Source organism: Sitodiplosis mosellana, unplaced genomic scaffold (assembly GCF_009176505.1).
Source record: "Sitodiplosis mosellana isolate CC-2019 unplaced genomic scaffold, AAFC_SMos_1.0 Smas_scaffold_6197, whole genome shotgun sequence".
Lineage (NCBI taxonomy): Eukaryota > Metazoa > Arthropoda > Insecta > Diptera > Cecidomyiidae > Sitodiplosis > Sitodiplosis mosellana.
Window position 1 is genome coordinate 8,497,029 of NW_022601438.1, and position 19,402 is coordinate 8,516,430.

The 19,402-nt window shown below is 38.7% G+C and overlaps 1 protein-coding gene across 2 annotated transcripts in view; it reads right to left on the reverse strand.

Annotated features, from left to right (window-relative positions):
• Window positions 1–19,402, reverse strand: part of LOC129577023 (protein odd-skipped-like) — a 43,252-nt gene that overhangs the window by 13,386 nt on the left and 10,464 nt on the right. Inside the window, exon 2 of one of the 2 annotated variants that reach the window (XM_055463387.1) lies at window positions 18,200–18,286. The exons of the other annotated variant lie outside the window; for it this stretch is intronic. The gene's annotated coding sequence lies outside the window, so the exon portion shown is untranslated. The remainder of the gene's footprint in view (window positions 1–18,199; window positions 18,287–19,402) is intronic. 2 annotated transcript variants of the gene reach the window in all.

Genomic DNA, 19,402 nt, shown 5'->3' on the forward strand with positions numbered 1-19,402 from the left:
ATCGTCACACATAACTGATGCCGAGGGGCATTTAAGATACTACTCAGTCGATGAATCAATATTTGCTTTTTGATTGCGAAACAGGAATGAAAAAAAGGCATGTGATTCATCAAGCGATGCTCAGAAGAGATTGTTCTCAAATGAATTACGTATTTCTAAGATTTCTTTCGTTAATGAACTCAGACCAGGTGCGAATATTGAAATGAATGCCATGTATACGATTACAAAATAATTTTGAGTTCATCAGGAAATGCGTTTGCTCCAACTGATTTGGAAAGATTAAAATATTATCCTACTGAGCATTTCTAACTTTTCTATTCAAATGCATTCCAAAGTGTCTTTCCGTAGTAAAATGCATCATTTTATTTGTAACAGAATTTTTTATCGCACAATTTCCTCGCTTTTCACTGATGATGACGCTAATCGGCTCGATGGGGCTAACAAGTGTAAGCGTTTCAAATTACAAACTATTTCTGATAAAATATTACATGGTTGGCGTCGCACATTCCCGTCAAAATTGATAAGTTAAACGAGTGAACCGCTAATAACATTATCCACGCACATCGGAGATCGGATGCGAACGAGCGCGAAAAAAAATTGAACGGCAAGAGGCGAACCAAATCAAAATCACAAAGTGATTTCGTTTAGACAAACTAACATGTGTAATAAAGAGTGAATGAGCGCGGTTCGATTCCGAAGTAGAAACGATTTAGCGTCACACACACACACACACACAAACACAATCGATTGGCCCATAGTTCGAGGTAAATGAGGTAACGAGTCGTGTACCATTTACATGAAACATACGCAAAAGCATTATCACGTTGTTCTATTTGGTCGATGAGATGGGCGCACAATTTGCGCTTCATTTCTGTACAGTTTGTGTTCTCGCTCGTCGTCGTCGCCGCCGCCGCCGTTGTTCAATTTTCACTCCAATCGCTCTTTTTGTTCTTCTTCTTCTTTTTATTTTAGCACCGGTTTATCTTCATAACACTGAATAGTTAGCGTATTATGTATTGCTTTCAGCATCTCAGTGTGGTAGCACGCCTGAATCTATGGCAAAAGCCAACGCCGTAAAATTTCGGTCGAATCGTTTGCGAATTGAATTCAATGGACAATCGTTATTTTCAATGTATTACGTTTCTTGTTTGGCACTATTTTTTCCTCGCTTTTTTCGTCCGTATGTTCTGTTTTTCTTTTCCTTCTTTCTCTGTTTAAAGCGTTAGCTTGGTTCACCATGTTGGTGTATGGTGTGAACATTTGCAAAAATGTTACACTGGATAGAACTACAGGTACAGATATAACGAAGCACGACTAACATCAATTGCAGCAGCAGCAGCAGCAGCAATAGCAGTTCTCTAGCTGCTGCTACTCTCTGCGGCAACAAACACCGGGCACCAAACCAGCCAGCCAGCCAGAGTTATAGAGAAATAGCGAATGAGTGTGACAGAGATAGATTCAAACATATAAAAGTGAACACACAATATTCATGAAAATTACACGTTACATTGATTTATAATAAAATATATTATGATTATGCCGAGCGCACTTGTTCGCGCGCGCTGCTGCCGCTGCTGCTTGTTTTGTCTTGCCATATATTTATTAGTTTTTTGTTTGTCTTTCGACTATATAGTCGAATTGGATTGCGTTGTTTTCCGTAGGATTTTCTGCCGTTTATTACTTGTTTTCATTCTGTTGCTATATTTTGTTTTTTCGTCTTCTTCTCTGCATCTAACGTGCTCCTGTCAATTTGCCGAAACGGAGCCGCTCGCGTTCGCTCATTCACTCTAAACACCAAGACCATTTGATCATTTTTGCTTGAAGATCGAGCTGGGGCAAACCAGCAAACGAACAAGGGAGATAGCGAGAGCGGCCGGCCGAGTGAAAAAACGTTTAGTAATAAGATGGAATAAATTCGTGTTCTTATGCCACACTCACTACTGCAATTGCTGTCAATTCATATTTTATTTATACGTGCACCTTTTTCAAAAGCACAACCAATATTTTCGTTCCTCTTCTTCTCTCTCCCTCTCCCTCTCCCTCTCCTTATGTATGTGTGTGTGTTTCGGTTGAAATTGTGACTATTTCATTATTTTATCGATATTTCGTGGAATAAAATTTTGTCTTTCGCGCGCTTTATTTGTCTCTTGTTTTCTGCACAAATGCTCGACACAATCTGCTGTTTTGTTTTTTGTCGCTGCCTCACTGTTTGACTTCGATATTCAGGTTTAATTGTGTGTGTGTTTTTTGTTTGTGTTCCTCAACACTTTTCTCCTAAGAAAGAAAAAAAAATCATCCACATGATTCGCCATTTAAAAAAAGCAGCCCATTTTAAAATTGCGTATTTTTTGTTGCTTGCAAATTTATTGATTCTTTGGAATATCGTAAACCATCCAAATTGTAACATAGTCTTAAAATAAACCACTTTTCTGAGAAAATACTAATAAGTCATATATTCATATCGGAAGTTTTTTTCGTGATCTTCTCAAATATGATAACAAAAACAACAGCTACTCTTCAAAGTTTTGCAGAAAATTAGCCTATTTGTTCAATTGTTACAATTTGGACTATGTTATAATTTGGATGGTTTACGATACAGCGAAATGATGCCGTTATATATCTGGCTTCTATTATCTAACGTTTTTTTCATCTTATCGTTGTGAATATATTCATACGGAGACAATTATTCCAGGTTTTCGGTCAAAGTGTCCAACTGGCATCTCATTTGAAATTCATGCGAAATCATTCGGAAAAAAACATAAATAGGTATTCATGGGACACACTCAAACATCATGTCATATTTCGAGAAAAAAAGATGTTTTTTTTTGTCAAATTTTCGAAATATCTTCATCAATCATATTCGCTTTGAAGTGAGTTTTTTGTGTTCAAATTCATAATAATATTTTTTTTTTTTGCAAACGAAACAGTTGAAAAAATTCGGAACGGGAAATTTGAGAAAGAGTATGTATATTTGTGCATGTATGCTCGGTTACGATTAACCAACTGACTGAGTCGTTTTCGGTTCGTTTAATGTACCGAAAACCTGCAATAAAATATTACTGTTCGATTTGCGGTTTCAAATCATTATAATTTATGCGAACGTTGTTGTCGTGCTTTTTTTCTCTTTCTTTCATCTTCAACTAATCGGCTCTCGATATGCTGGCAGTGTCAGTTGCAGGAAGTTCGATAGGGTTCAGTTGTGTTCGATACGATGAGCACATTAAGACGATTACAACCAGAGTATTGGCCACAACATATCAAGCTCATTTCGCTCGGTGTTGTGTTTTTTCTCTCTCGGGTTTCATATATGATTTATTCGGAACTTCCATCACTTTCTTTTGAAGAGTGGCGCGCAACAAGATCGCGCAATGTGTTTTTTTCTCCTCTTCTACATTTCCATTCGAAGCTTTTATTGGTGAGAAGTGGTAATGGTTTGGGGTTTTCTGATGTTAATATGATGATTTGGTGTTCGTATCGCTGCGCAAAATCAATTAGTTCTAATTCTAATTGATTTTTTTTCTTCTTCTTCTTCTGAAATTGAACACATATAATTCGCTCCACAACACATATCGATGAAAACTAGTTTTCTAGCACATTGTGATTTAGCGGCAAACACTCACGTATCTGAGTCAAGCACACATACGGGATGGGAAATTTTGTGACCAACCGATCACTGACTCTGACGTTTTTTCTTTCATTCCATTTCAATTCTCTGTGTTTCTTTCTCGCTGTGGGCAATTGGAATCGGTGCTGATTTGCACTTAGTCCAATATCGCGAATGTGGTTCGCTTTGTGGTACACACACACACACACACACACACCGCTTTATATATACCATAATTTTTTTTTTACTGTACAAACGTATTTTTCTGTAAATTGAAAATTATATTATTTCTTTTTCCTCTGAACAATTCATAATAAAAAAAAATAAGTGAGAAATGGTGTTGGTACGCTGCCGCTGCTCTTTTTCTTTCTTTCTCGCCTTTAACAGTGGCTCGCTAATGGAGCGGAAACTCAATTAATGCAAACAGCGCGTAATAACACGACAAAAAAAACCAACACACACACACACACACACACACACCGAGACAGCGAGAATTGAGCGACGAAGGAACAGCAAACGGCAAAATAACACAAATCACGGTGAGAAGAGAAACGCCAACAACAATAAAAAAAAAATGTAATGTTATGATGAACAGTGATCTCGGATATAGCCTATAGCATGAATTGTACACACGAAGAGAAGAAAAAAAAGTTCATCGTAGAAAGACAAAAGTCGATTGGCTGGATGTGATGGTGGTTCGATGGTGTACAAAACATGCGTCAATCGCACTGGACGCATATATCTGCCGTTTTACATGGAGCAATCTCTTCTCGACAGCACTCGCTCTTTGTTGCTGAGAAAAAAAAACACACACAGAATTAGCTGGCCAGCCAGCCGACGGAGACGACGTCGAAAGAAAATAATTACAAATGAATAATGATATTCATAATCTATGCCTCTTCTTTTTCATTTCTTCTTACTTAGTTCATTTTCTATGATCGACGAACACAATTAGGTTAGCTGTCTCAGGTCGGTGTGTGTTGTAGCTGTTGTTGTTTTTTCATCTTCTTCTGCCGTTGTCGAACACTTCAACCTGCTCACAAAAATGATCGGTACGCTTTTTTTCCGTTTCCTTCAAAATGCGCAAGAAAAAAAAAACTCAAACGTATTATGTACAGTTGATCTTTTTTCTCTGTACGAGTCAGTTATTTCTTATCGTCAGTCGGGGCGACCGGGGAGAGGGAGAGCGAGAGAAAAAACGAACCAAAACCAAAGCTATTCACCATCATCGCAATGGGTAATAGCAGCATCAATGATGATGATGATGGACTATGATCGTAACTGTGTGTTGAGCATATCTACTCTTTTCTCTCTCTCTCTCTCTCTCTCTCTCTCTCTCTCTTCATGTTGCTTCTGCGCGAACCATATATGTATATCGAATTCGGTCTAATACGAAGATTGGCATTATTATATAAGAGAGCGCGAGTGCACACAAACGGATTTCGGACCCGCGACCATCCGATCTTACTGTATATTTCATTAATAAATCAAAGGCACAGAAGAAAAACACAACACGAATTGATGGGAGAGAATTAAACAGCAACAACAACAAAGGAAAAAACGCATATCAAACGCTCTCGAAAGCAACATGAAGGTAACACCAATCACATATACAAAAGTTACAATGATCCAAGTTTTCGCTACACACTTTTTTCAAAAGGGAGTTTTACAAAGCCTCGACTGTTTTTTTTTTATCATGTTATATCAAATCATGTTTTGGTCTTTTTTGTTGTTGTTATTGCTGGTGGCCGCGGGAAAATGCGACCTTCCAATGGGAAACCCGTGTTTGTTGATATGTAATAGATTTTTTTTTCGGCAACGCATGTTATCCATGGCAACGAACGAGAAATTAATGTTGTTGTTGTTGTTTTTCTTCTTCTTCTACTTTTTTTGACGAACACGAAACACTTAACCGAATTACATAAATCGCATCGCGATCACACACACAGCATTACACGCAAATAATTGCCATTTTGCTTAAATTCAAATCGATCACACACCAAATTGGCATTATGACAGCGACCACTTTCGAAACCATTTCTATCTATCTCGTCTCTGTTCATCTCTCTCTCTCTCTCTCTCTCTCTCTCTCTCTCTCTCTCTCTCTCTCTCTCTCTATAGCGAAAACATAATTTGTGTACGAAATCAAAGCGAAAAAACCATACCATACACGCAGCATTATTGCCGTACATTTGACTTTTTTCCTTCCCATTCAGCGGGATGACATTTTTTGGTTCACTAACAATTGGAGTTCTTGTCATTTTGCCTCATCGACCGTTTGGGAACGAGAAGGTGTTAAATAACCGTATTTGATGTCTGAAATACGCTTATTATCATCAATTAAAATGTGATAAAAATTGTTTTTTTCTTTCGTTCGTTAGTCGAAATACATCGATTTACGCAGGTCTAAAATCGTTGACGGCATTTTACTAAAAATATCCACTCACACACTTTTGCCCATTTGCTAATTAAAATCAATTAAACGTTCATTTGCATGGATTGATCAGGGCAGAAAAAAAACGACAGCCAAGAGAAGATCATTTGAGTGATTGTGTCAATAGATCGGGTTATTAGAAGATTCAAGCATAGTTTTGAAGTCGATTTTTTTTTCTCAATCGTTCTGTTTCGATTGAACGAAATGAACCGTTATTCTTTTCGTCTTTCTAATCCTAATATTGTCTTTTGATGCTTCATCAATCGGATCGAATCTCGACACTTCAATTCAAACTTGCTCTTTCTTTCTCTTTGTCTCGAATCCCGCAACACTTCGGTTCATTGATCTTGAATCGTGTCTTGTTGAGCGGTGCATTTCCGTTTCAATTTCTCATCAATTTTCTATGGATTTGTTTTAGTTTTCCAATTAATGGTTTGTTCGTTCTATTTTTATCCATCGTTTGTTCCGCCGAGATAATCACTGAAGTGCTTTGTGAACGAGCGTGTATATATGTGTGTGTGTCTGTGTGTTTGTCGGTGAGAGAGTTGCGAGCATTCAAGATTTATTATACGCGCGCAAATAGCCATCTTTATTACTTATTATGATGTTACGATTTACAAATACAACCTTCCGTGCATTCGGTCTGGTTTTTTTTTCCTTCATCTGTTTCTTTGGCCAAATAGAACATATTCATTCGCATATTGTACATGCTGGACGAGCGCACGGTCGATGTTCAGGTGCATTCAGTAAACGAAGAAGAAGAAGAAGAGGAAAAAATGCGCGCGAACGCACAAAGAAAAGAAATGAGTGAACAATATTAGTGTTTATTGCCCAATCAAATTAAGTATGTAATAAAATAAAAACTAATTGAAATTATTTGTCCGCACTTATGTTCACCGCACACTGAATCCACAATTGCCGATGGAGTAGAGAAGAGATTGACACTGTGAGTTGCGACTTTGGTTGTGGGAATGATCGAGATGCGAACGGAACAAGAAAGAGAAGTAAAACAACAGAAACGACACACACATACACACAACGCATAGTGCAAACTACAATAACACCAATGGTGGAAATTTCAAACAAAAAACAACAGAATCCTAATCGAAATTGAGCGTTCACAGTTCGCATCACACGGCCAATCACACGTGTTCGCTGTGTACCTGTTACCGCTTGCGCCTGCAATCTTGAACCAATTTTCAAAATTCTTTTATTATGGGCTGGCTGTTGTTGCTGTGGTTGTCGTTTTTTACACTCATTTTGTTGTTGTTTCCGTTCCACGATGCCCATTTATCCAATTCATGCAATAGAGAGCAAGTGTAAACAAATGCGTGTACATCACTAAAATACTAGGCGTGTTGTATTTTTTTTCGTTTCGTTTCTCCCTCTCGCCGTTCTTCATTGAAATCCTCTCTCGCGTAAACAGTGTTCCACTACACAGTGCACCAGTCTCTAAATATATTCATTTTGTTCAAATTAATCTATAAGCAGCGCTTTAAAGCCTAATGATTATGATATAATGATAATGATGATGATTATGATGCTCATCTTCTACATGCTCGTTGCTTTTTTCTCCCTCTCTCTCTCTCTCTCTCTCTCTTGCTTGCTCCGAATCAGTATGCACCTTCCAATTCTGGAGCTATATCGTCTAATCCGAATATCAATGTTGCTTACAAGATGCACCGCTTGCTTGTTTCACACACATAAAAAAAAAACCGAACTGAATTCAAATCAATATAATTTCGATATGGTTTTTAAAGTGGATTAGAGCGCGACTTCGATTTCCATTGTGCACACGTGAAGTGGATGCGATGGCCAACGGGAGAAAATCGTTCACACACAAACATAAAACCGTTTCACCATTTTGTAGCGGTATGATGCTCTCTATACACGCATATCATACCATCACATCTTGCACGGAAATTATTCTTTTACCACAGTGCGACCATCACCGAGTGATGGACAAATTGAATGAAGAACGAGGGTCTGTAGTTGCCTTCATTCTTTTTCTTTTCGTCATGAATTCTTCAATCAAACGCTGAACTCTGTATTCCTCCGTCTCTCTCGAGCTTCTTTTCAATCATACTTTTGACCGACACCATCAAATTGGGTAAACACCAACAACGAAACAAAATCCATATCGAAATTTGCCACAACTCATTGATCAGTGCGAGTTAAATGAACGGGTTAATAGCCCCACAACATACTAATCGGTAACATGATTATAATTCATGTATTAAAAATGATTGCAATTTGATTCGAGTCATTTTTTGTTCATCATCATTTTTTTTCTTGGTTGGCTCATCTTCTGGCTTCGATCAAAGTGCATAACATACATTCGTATTTCAATGAGAAGAAGAGAAAGAAAAAAACTAACGCTTTGATAGAATTTTACGCCTCATTCAGTGGTCAAATGACAAAAAGTATCAAGTGATTATCGAAATCGCCAAATTGGAAAGTGAAAAATTGCGCGCGCTGGAAGGGCGACATGAAAATTGAAAACGAATCAACTACACGTGGCTTAAAGCCACTAACTTTCAAATCACTTTTAGTTCGAAAAAAAAGTACAGTGAAAAAAGTGGTGATCACATAGGAAAAAAAATGGAAATCAAAGCAGAAAAAAAGTAGATTCATTTCCAGCCAGAGAAGACGATGACGAAAAAAACGGGCTCCATATTTCCGGTTTAGCTTCATTGATTTCTTCTTGGTAAATGCTGTGCAGATGGATTTCATTCACTCGATCGACCGATTCTGAATCTCGGAGACAGATCGATACGGAAATCCGATTGCGACGACTTTGTATCAACATCGACATTTCGATTGTGGCCTAATGTTGCTGTTTTCATAGCCATTTCGTCAGTTACTAGCACCTTTGAATGAGTTGCACCACCCAATTTGCACTTCGATCACATAAAATGCGACCAGTAAAAAAATAGTGACAACGATTTTATGTTCAAGCGATAAAGATTGGCTTTTTTAATAGCACACAATAAGATTCATTTTATGAATTGAATTGATCGACGTGCAATTGTTGTTTCGAATGGGGAACGGTGCAAATCGTTCATGGACATTTCAGTTTGTGTCCGTTTTTTTTATGGCAGCAATTAGATAAGATCGCGAAATTGAGTAGTTTTCGTGTTTATTAAATCATATAATCGCCATTGGTAATGATTAAAATGCGATTTGATGCGCACTGTGTGCCGGCTAATGCCACGATATTTCCCAAGTGAAACAATAAAAATTTGCTATCGAAATTTTTTAAACCGAAATGGAAATTGCCGTGTATATGAATGTGTCTTTAGCCAATGACAATTTACATGCAACACTGTCTGTGCACATAAAAACGGCGTTGTTATTGTGCAATAAGAAGAGGAGCCAATTGTCGATAGGATTTAGTCTTCTGTGTGTGTGTGTGTGTGCTCGATTGTCAGATTTCACTACACATTGAAAAAGCAGCGCACATTAAGTATACTTTTAACTGTGATGATGTATTGGTCAAAGTGAACAAGACGATCGCACCGATCGAAAAAGCGGGAGAGAGAGAGAGAGAGCGATAGAGAGACAACACACACTATTTTTCGCAATAATTTTGAGAGACTCAACCAACCGACTTATAGTGTATGGAGTTGAAGTGAGGGAAATATCATTTCTTTCGAATGCTAATTAATGGGCAGTTAATTTGTAAGACTCCTAATGGATATAATGGACACAATACTCAGGTCTGTGTGTCTCGCTTCATTCTTGGGCTATTAAATGCACCTTTCGATAATGCCACAACACTGGTCAATGCCATAACACATGAAAATCGATAATAATAACATTTGACTTGGTGAGGTGCTGCGCAGAGCGGGCGGGTGCGCAAGCTGAGAGCATAAGCGCTCTCAAGGTGCTTATCTATTTCAATTTATTTACTGATTTCATCGTGGCGTGAAAGAATACATCGTTGTTCGCTGTCGATATTGCCTTTTATATGTATGCTTCTAAAACCATTCAGACTTTCGACATCTTTAGCCCGTCGTCGTCGTTCATTGTTGCGCGGCCAATGGTCGTGTGTGCAATATGGTTGAGCAGCAAGCAACAGAATATGTGAAGAGAATAGAGCGAAGCACAGAGAGATAGAGAGAGAGAGAAAGAATAAAAACAACAACGATGATTGTAATTACTCCGTGAGACAAGAAGCGTTGTGCATTGTACGGTTTGGTGGTGGTTGAAAGCCAATGTAAACATAGAAATCGAAAAATGAACAAGCCCAGTTAGAATAAACAATGAACGAACTTCAGCTAAGTAGGCACCATCAAGAGCTTCATAATCGTAGAATGAACAACAAAAATCAAAAACAAAAACAAAAACACACGAACAAAATATGTGTGGAAATGAAAGGCGCAGCAATGACGTCGTCGTCGTCGTCGACAGCCGATTCGCATCGCCAAATGGGACAAATATGACAATTCGTACCTGCTATTGCTCAACTCACGATACAGTAACACAGCCGTACGTCTAGCCTCGGCTAATGCATTATCGGTTCATTTAACTACCTCATAACAAGTAGTTGTACTTGTGGCATTTCAGTTTAGAAGGAATCGCAAGTGGCCAGGTCGGTTTACTGCCAATGTGCTTGTTTGTGTGCTTTTGAATATGTTGCAAGCATTTCACTGCTTCTGGCAATGATGAATTTGCAATTCATCACACGGTCGCACACAAAAATACACTTTGCGATTTTTTCGACATTTAACTTTTTCCACTTAACAGATTCGAATGGTTCGTTTGACAAAAGCGGCCTAATAAATTGACTAACGTCAATCGTATGTATATTTCTTTTTCACTTCTATCGACTGCGATAAAAATCTCTCAATTTATCTTTTTTTTCTCTCTCTCTCTCTCTCTCTCTCTCTCTCTCTCTCTCTGGGCCAGATTCGATTCAAAATGACTCGAAATTCCAGCGCATACGTATAGCTAATTAAATTTTGTATATTCACTGAAACTATTTATGCTTTTTTTTCGCCCATAAAAATAAAAAGTTTGTTCAGATCCGAAATAAATGCGGCACACACTGAATTGAATTGAATGAGATGTAGATCAAAGATTTCGATTCCACTCTATTTCCAATGCCGAATCGAATTCGAGCTTAAATCGAAAATGTTTTCTTTTATTACACACATTTTGTAGGTGCGTTCGCAACGAATTGATACGACAACCGCAACGGTAACATTCTATTGGGGAATCACATTCCCTATCAATCTCTCTGCCATCACACGTGAACTAGTCTGTGGCTGGGCATTTCTCGAGAAGAAGAAGAAGAAGAATGAAAATACGGAGAGAGAGAGAGAGAGAGAAAAAAAGCAACACGAAATGATTTGTACTTCTATTTCTATGATTAGCTGTTCGCTGACTTGAGAGTTCACATATCTCGATATGTGTATGGTTCTAACTGAACTTGTCTTTTGCTAGTCGATGCGCGGTTTTCTCACTCTCGTCAAAATGTACCGGGTCGAAGAAGCGACGTCGTTAGTTCATATACATCGTATTTTTTTTTTGGGTTTTCAAATTAAAAATCGAAGGTTATTCACCGGTTCGGACGCTGTGTGTTACGCTTTTCATAGCCTGCTGCCGTGGTTTCTTCTCTTTCAAATGCGCGTGTTTTTATTATTATTATATACATCTTCTTTTGTTTAAAAATGAATGAACGAAGTACTGGAGGGAGTGAAAAAATAAACTAATACAACCAGTGAACTAGCAGCGAGAGATGTTGAAACGAAGAAATGATGCCGATGCCGCTTGTATTCACTGTGAGACTCTCAGTGTTATGCTCTTCTTAAACGTCGTCTTCTTCTTCTTCGTTTTTATTCGTCTTCTTCAAAATCAGTGATTTGTTCGGCTTTTGTCTCGCTGGTCCATCAGGTCCATCGGCAGCAGCATCGGCATCATACGTGCACACAACACACAAATATACACCAGTTCTCCACACAAAAGTGATCACGGGGCAAGTAAAGTGGAAAACATAATCATAATACGAATTTCGAATTAAGTACTGGTTTGTATTATGTGTACGACCGATCATCGCCACATAAAAAAAAACCGATAGACATTTTTGAATACATCGTTTACATTACAATTTTTTTTCCTCAATTTTTTCTTTCATTCATTCGTTGGTTGGTTCGTTCATTCGTTCTTTCATCTTCTTCATGCTGTTGGTGCTCTCTTTCTTTCGTGCGCACATCTCCATCACTTGATCTCCTATAGGCCAAGTAGTTTTTCTTCTTTGTAACCAAATACAAAATCCATTTTCCGTTCGATTGATGCTTTCTCTCCCGGTGACGCTTTGTGGTAAGTGACCAACAATACCAATTTTACCTTTTCGTGTATATTATAAACGAATATATCGGCGGATCTGCTGCGGCAATGGCATTCCAATTATAATCCACTTGACCGTCATAAAAGTAAAATAACATATATTTTTTCTTCTCCTTCAACTTCTTCTTCTTCTTCTTCTCCAGTTCGGTTTAGTGTATTGGTGTGTGTGTGTGTGTGTGTGTATGTGTCGGTTAAACAATAAATTGATCAAAGATTTTTCGTGTGCATCCAATGTTCTTCCTCTTTTGTGTTTTTGATTTTATTTTCTTTTCTCATTTTTTGATTGTGGCCATCTCGCTCTCACCCGCCCGCATATGCTCTCACTCTCGCTCGGATTGTGTGCTCTTGACAAGGGGCCACGAATGGTATTGTTCTTTCATTCTTTTGGTTTTTTTCTTCCCAACGTATTTGGAATTTTTTCTCTTGCTTCGCGCGTTCGTTGTGTGTACACTTTTCATGAAACTTTGTATATTGCTTCAATCAACATGAAATCGACCATAAACACTTTTTTCTTCGATCATTTTGGATCGCGCGGAACAAATCAATGCCTCTTTTCTGTTCTCCGTAAGGTGGAAATAATGCAAGGCATTTAGCAGATCCAAAAACTGACGAAGAGAAGAAAAACACACACACACCGACACAACAATCACGAAAGATACACGTACCATCCACCCAGAATAATCGGTCTCTCTCTCTCTCTCTCTCTCTCTCTCTCTTTATGAAAATTGATGACGGAGAGCGAGAGAAAATAAAAACGGGAGCAAAAAGACGGTATAAAAATAAGCAGAAGAAAGACAAGTGAGGAACAAAAAAAACGCTGCATGCTGCTTGAAGTGAAGAATAAAAGGTAACGCCAACAATAAAGTCGCAGCGCGATAAGAAGCAAGTGAAGAGAACGAAAAAAAGTATATATATTGTAATCGAATGAGACAAGTAAACGAAACGAATGAGCAATATTGAAGAAGACCGAAGGCAGAAAAAGAGCGAGAGATTGAGATGGAGAGCGAAGGCGACTGGCAACAACAATCAAAGCCAGAATTATTGTATTCTTTATGAACGATGTAATTGCTCCGCCGACGACGACGATCGTTCGCTTATTTTACGAATTTATTATCCTTGTGAACCGATTCGGCGACTGAATCGAATCGGCGACGAATTTTTCTTTTCCGCCATCACATTATTTTGTTCTTAAGTGTTTTTTTTTTGGTTGGTTCGTCGTGGATGAAAAAAAAAGTATGCAGTGTGTCCCTCTATTAAATATAGTTTAATCTTTATTATTTGCATTGACCACTGTTCTGTTTTGTTGCCGCTTCCTTAAGTCATCACCATCGTTAGCGCTTGTAAACGCTACTTGAAATAAAAAGTGGCAGCAGCAGAACCGGCGAAAAATGAGTGAGAGAGAGACTTTAGCAAGCGCGCTCCGTAAGTACAATAAATGTGTATATAAAAATTTATCGCTTCGAGCACAATAAAGAGAAAGGAATATGAGCATGAAAGAAATGCCAAAGTGAATATAAGGCTGAACGTGTACAATTTACAATGGTTTGTGGTGGTTTGCCGCCCGATGCGACGATCACGAAGTGCGACAATCTGCACAGGCTGTTTAGCGACGGTAGTTTATTCTTTCTCGCTAAGGCATATCAAGTCGTAAAAAAAGCGGCAGCAGCAGCAACAGCAGCACGGCTAAAGTCAAGCAAGAACCGAACGGAACGGATTTCGAATAAACGAGAATGAACGACATGCACAACGGATGGAGGCAGTCAAAGGAGGATAGACGGAGAAAGAAAATTGATTATATGAAATTTATATGGTCGAAGAACACCTGTTGAAAATTCTTTATCCAAGAGTGAACTCTTTTGAAACCAGAATCGTAGCAAACTGCTCTCCAACGCATTCGGGGCCCAATCAGGAATCTAACGCTAACACTGACCTGAGTGCAGCTTTTATTGGTGTGTGTGTGTGTGTGTGTGTGTGTGTGTGTGTGTATATATATATTTGAGTTTTTTCTTCATTCGGTTCGAGTGAGTATGTTATAGCGATCGAGTCGATTTCCGTCACAATAACATTCACCGTCGTCGTCGTAGTCGTCATTGTCGTTATTCAATTGCGCGCCCATAAGTCGTGAACTCAATCGTGTTCGTTGGGAAGTCAATGCAAATGGGCAGCAAACGAAAGGAAAAAAAATCCGAACCGTAGATATATTTATTTGTATATCAGCATAAATTTTGACGATGACTATTATTGTTATTGACCACGATGACTATAGCCCGGGTTTTGACGACATTTCAATGCATTTTAAAGAGACCAAACAGCGACGACGACAACACAGAGCTTGAGAGCTAGTTGAGTGAGGAAGAGAGAGCAACAACAGCTCAAAAACTATATATATGAGCTCTAAACGATAGCGCGTAATGTGGTGGTAAGCCACAAATGGCATTTTTGCCGTTGAAATCGCTAGAAGGGAAAAATGAGCGCGTCGAAACAAATGAATAATATTTTATATGGATTTTTTTCGCTTCTTTCGCTCTTTCTCTCTCTCTCTCTCTCTCTCTCCCTCTCTCTCTCTCTCTGTTGCCGTGTTCATGTTTTTCTCTTCTTTCTGAAATTCAAATGTGTACGGTGTGTAGTACTTGGTTCGGTCAATGCGCAAACGACGAACAAACGGCACACTACGGAATTTATACGCAATGCATCAATAAGCGATTAAAAACCGAATAGTAAAACAATATCCTGTGGCTATAACACTAGCAATCTATCTCGTCGATCTATGCAAATGTTAGTGCTTCTGCTGTTTCGGTTTATATGTATGTATATATTGTTGTGATACGGTACCGAGAGAGGGATAGAGAGGCTATTCGGAAATTCCGATGCTGATACGGATGAAATAGTTTTCCTCTGTTACGTTGGGCATCACAACACACATCTCGCTCTCAGTGTCGTTCGTCTCTCTCGCCATTCCAACCAACCTGTTAAGTTATGTTGTGGATGTTATGGGTATTTTGTGTGTGCTTGGGTTGTTTATGTGTGCTGTTGCACTTGGTATTGCTGCTGCTTGCTGTTGATGCAAACGAGCTCAACTCACCAAATACCCGCAAAACAATGACAAATACTCTCTGGTCAACGATATAAATAACGCACGAATATTGAATGTGGCATCATCGATGCGATACAATGGACCAAAGCCCATAATATTTGTCGCAATCGAACGGTTTTTCTGAATCAGTCGTGTTTGCTGCTACTGCTGCTGTTACTTTTTTCCCATTCATTCGATTCTCCCATAAAGTATTTTCATGTAAACAAGCTAGCTGAAAAAAAAATACAACGTTCCATCGAAACAGAAAGAAAAAAATGCAAACAGCAGAATTCGTGAACGTGTGCAGAGATGAGCCACTGTGAAAAACGATTAAACCGTACACTAAAACAACAGCGCACAAAAAAAAGAAACAATTTTGTAATAGAATTATTATAATTGCGATTGAGAGCAAACAGAAAATTATTTGCTGATGGTTGCACCTGATAAATTGATTGGGAAATAGTATGTGATGCCGATGTCGATCGGGTGTTGACGGTGATGATGATGATGATGATGATCATGATGCACCTTTCGAAACAACGGCATAAACACACATAAAAATTATCCTTCCGATGCATTTTTTTTCGCTCTACCATTCGCTTATTAAAATTGGATATGTGCACATTGGACCGCAGTGCTATGTGGAATACAGAGACGAAAATTGCATTGGGAAATTCAAAACAGAGAGAATTGCCAGCCTGGTGCGATTTTCGGTTCATTTGTGAGTGTATATGGGCTCTATATCTCTCTCTCTCTCTCTTGGTGTGTATCTCCCTATCTGCATTACACTCTTACAACTGAGTGTATAGCAAATCAGCAAATTCATTGCACCTTACCAATTTGAGGTGTGCTCTGCGTTCAGCACATGATGTATAATTATGTTGGCATACGCGAATTGCATCGAAGACATATGGGAGCGTATATGCATGCAAACTTATTAAAGAAATATGATTTCTTTTTTTTCTGTCTTGCTTCGTTGTTTTATGTTTTTCGATGTAATAAAAAGGTAGTGAGCGCGCGATTTCCCATATTGAAACAGTATCACTAAAAATTGGCTGCCGTTTTTAGTGTTCAATGTGTGTGTGTGTAAATGTGTGGCTGAAGGACAAAGAGGGGAGCAAATACACATATACGTAAGCCACAAAGTAATCGCTTAAAATATAATGAGGGACATCGTAATCTTTTTGCACCAAGATCGAGAACAATTTTCACATCGCGCAAAATGTGAATGGAACATCGGGTGATTGATAGGGTGCTGAACGTTTGTTTTCAAAACATTGCAGCACTCACTTGGCCGTGTTCTGTGCAAACAAAGTGAGTGTGTTCAGTGTTGTTGTTGGTTTTTTTTTGTCTTCATCGATTACTGCAGATTGTTTCGCAAACTCATCCCGCTCGCTCTCTAAGCATTGACACAAGAATGCTTCGCGAGTCTTTGTGACTGCGATAGGGTCCAGAGACAGAGAACGAAACGCGCAAAAAGCTTAGACAGCAACAAAACGACCAAATTGACAATGACGATGACCACGATAGTGATGACGGCAGAAAACAGAAGTAGACACAACTGAAGAACCGTGCGCCTGCAAATTTCTTCGTCATGTTTTCCTTTTTGGTTTTATTTTTTCTTATTTCAATCCTGGGCCGCTGTAGTGGTTGTTGTTCGAATTGCGGCTACTACTGAAGAGCAAAAATATCTTGAGAAACAATGAATGTTTTATGTGAGCGCTGGAGACATTTTTGCGTGCAATGTGCATTAAATTCGATGCAACAACCACGCAGCAGAATGGGAAAGAGAGAAGGGAGTAAGGAATGAAAAAAAACCGCGGCAGCAATGCGCGTTTTGTGTGTATGTTTTGGTTGTTGTTGTTGCTTCTGCCTTTTGTGTGTTGGTCGCATTTAATCTTGTGTCGTTGTCGTTTTATCAGCAAGAGGAAACCAGAAAGGGAAGGAAAAAAAATGTGTGTGTATATGTATGTAGCAGTGTTAAGAACCGCATAAGAAAACCACGCCGATACTGATTGTGTTTACAGATTTATATCAATGAAGAAGCAAATTGTAGCATCAGAATATTGCAAGAAGGCGACAGAGAGAGAGAGAGAGAGAGAGAGAGAGAGAGAGAAATTGGCCAAGCGGCAGTGTACACAAGATGAGAGAGAGAAAAAAAACATATTCAGAATTTTAGTATCGGTTAAGAAAGATCGCGCACATCGATACATTCACATACTTGTAAACTCGTATTTTATGTGAGTAAAGCGATAGATGAAGCAAATGGAATACAGCGAAGGAAAGAGCAAAAAAAAACGTCAATGCTTTTTCTCTTCAGTTCTCGATCTTCTTCCATCACATTTGTCTCTTTCCCCCCCTGTGTGTATGTGTCTGTTTTTTCTTCTCTTCTTTCCCATTGGTTTTCGCCTGCTCAGTTTCAATCTTATTACACTGTGTTTTTCACTGCGTGTATTGGATTTGAAAATTGTGTACGGAAACCAGATTCGTGGGAATTTCGATTTTTCATCTGCGCGCTTTATTTTGTTTGCGCGTTATTGCACGATTTCGATAGAATACTTCAATAATGAATCGTTCATTCGCATGGTCACCATTGCCGCCGACAAGCGATAGAGTACCCGCGCACTCTCTCTCTCTCCCTCTCAATTCAAACCTGGCGATAGAAAAGAAAGAGCCTCCGATACACACACACACACACACACACCTAGTGAAGAAATACACGCGATATTTGTATTACCTGATCTCTATTGATTGGACCATCGGCCAATGTTGATGCGTATTGCGTTCCGCGTGATAATGTCAAAGTGTATGTCGAAAGATGTGCCTTAAAAATAAAACCAAACAACGAAAACGTAAATAAATTACACGATAATAGTCGTAATAAGCGATTAGCTTCTCTTTTGCCTGCAATCTCTCTCTCTCTCTCTACTCTTCTTCGCATGCACTGACTCCGCGGAACATCGGCAGCGATCACAATTTATGAGCTACACACGAGATAGAGATAGCGGGAGAGGGAAAGAATCGAACCAGAGCAAAACACCAACGAAATTGAATACTTTTTCCTTCAATTTCTCGTTTCACACAACAATATCGATATATTTTGGTTTGGTGTTTTGCTGGCTTTTTCTTGGTCCGTGAATTGAAATCGACAAACGCATGATGAGAATTGATCTAAGTGTGTATTGTGGTTTGTTATACGGTGCGTTTCGAAATGTGTTTTTGGTTGAAAAAAATACTTTAATTTTTAAATAGTCGCTGTTGAAAAAAATATCAAATATACTATACTACACATTTCCATGCATACTGTGACACAGCAGCAGCAGGTTGTTTTATCGCGGAACCTGTTTCCACTCCGTATTGTCTGTGTACATTAACACATAAGACAGAGGGAAAAAAATTAAATGACGCATTGGAAATGAAAAAAAAGCACAAATTAAAGCGGCAGCAGCAGCAGCGAGTAATCTGCTGCCATACGACAAATTCACCAATACCAACCGTATGCGGTGAAGAAAAGAAGGCATGCACGACATATCGTTTTATTTTCATTCGTGGCTGTTGTGTGTCGTTGCTTGGATGTATTTGTCCAGTTTTGAGAGATAAAAATTTATCATCGTTGTCACACACACACACACACACACGCACACACTTATCTATGTGTGTGTGTGTGTATTCGCTTGAATCGGCGTGTACTTCGTCCACATTTATTTCAAAATCAAATATAATATTCCCAGCTAATGTAATATCATAAATTTCAACCGAAAAGATAAAAACAACAACATGAGGAATCAGAAGACGACGAGCTCATCGCAAGTATAAAAACAGAGGTAAAACAAAGCCAACAATCAAAATGACAAACGAAACAACGCACACAAGAGGCGATGCAGAGAGAGAGAGAAAAAAAAATGTAGTGGCCATTCGTAGTATATTGATGATGATTTGT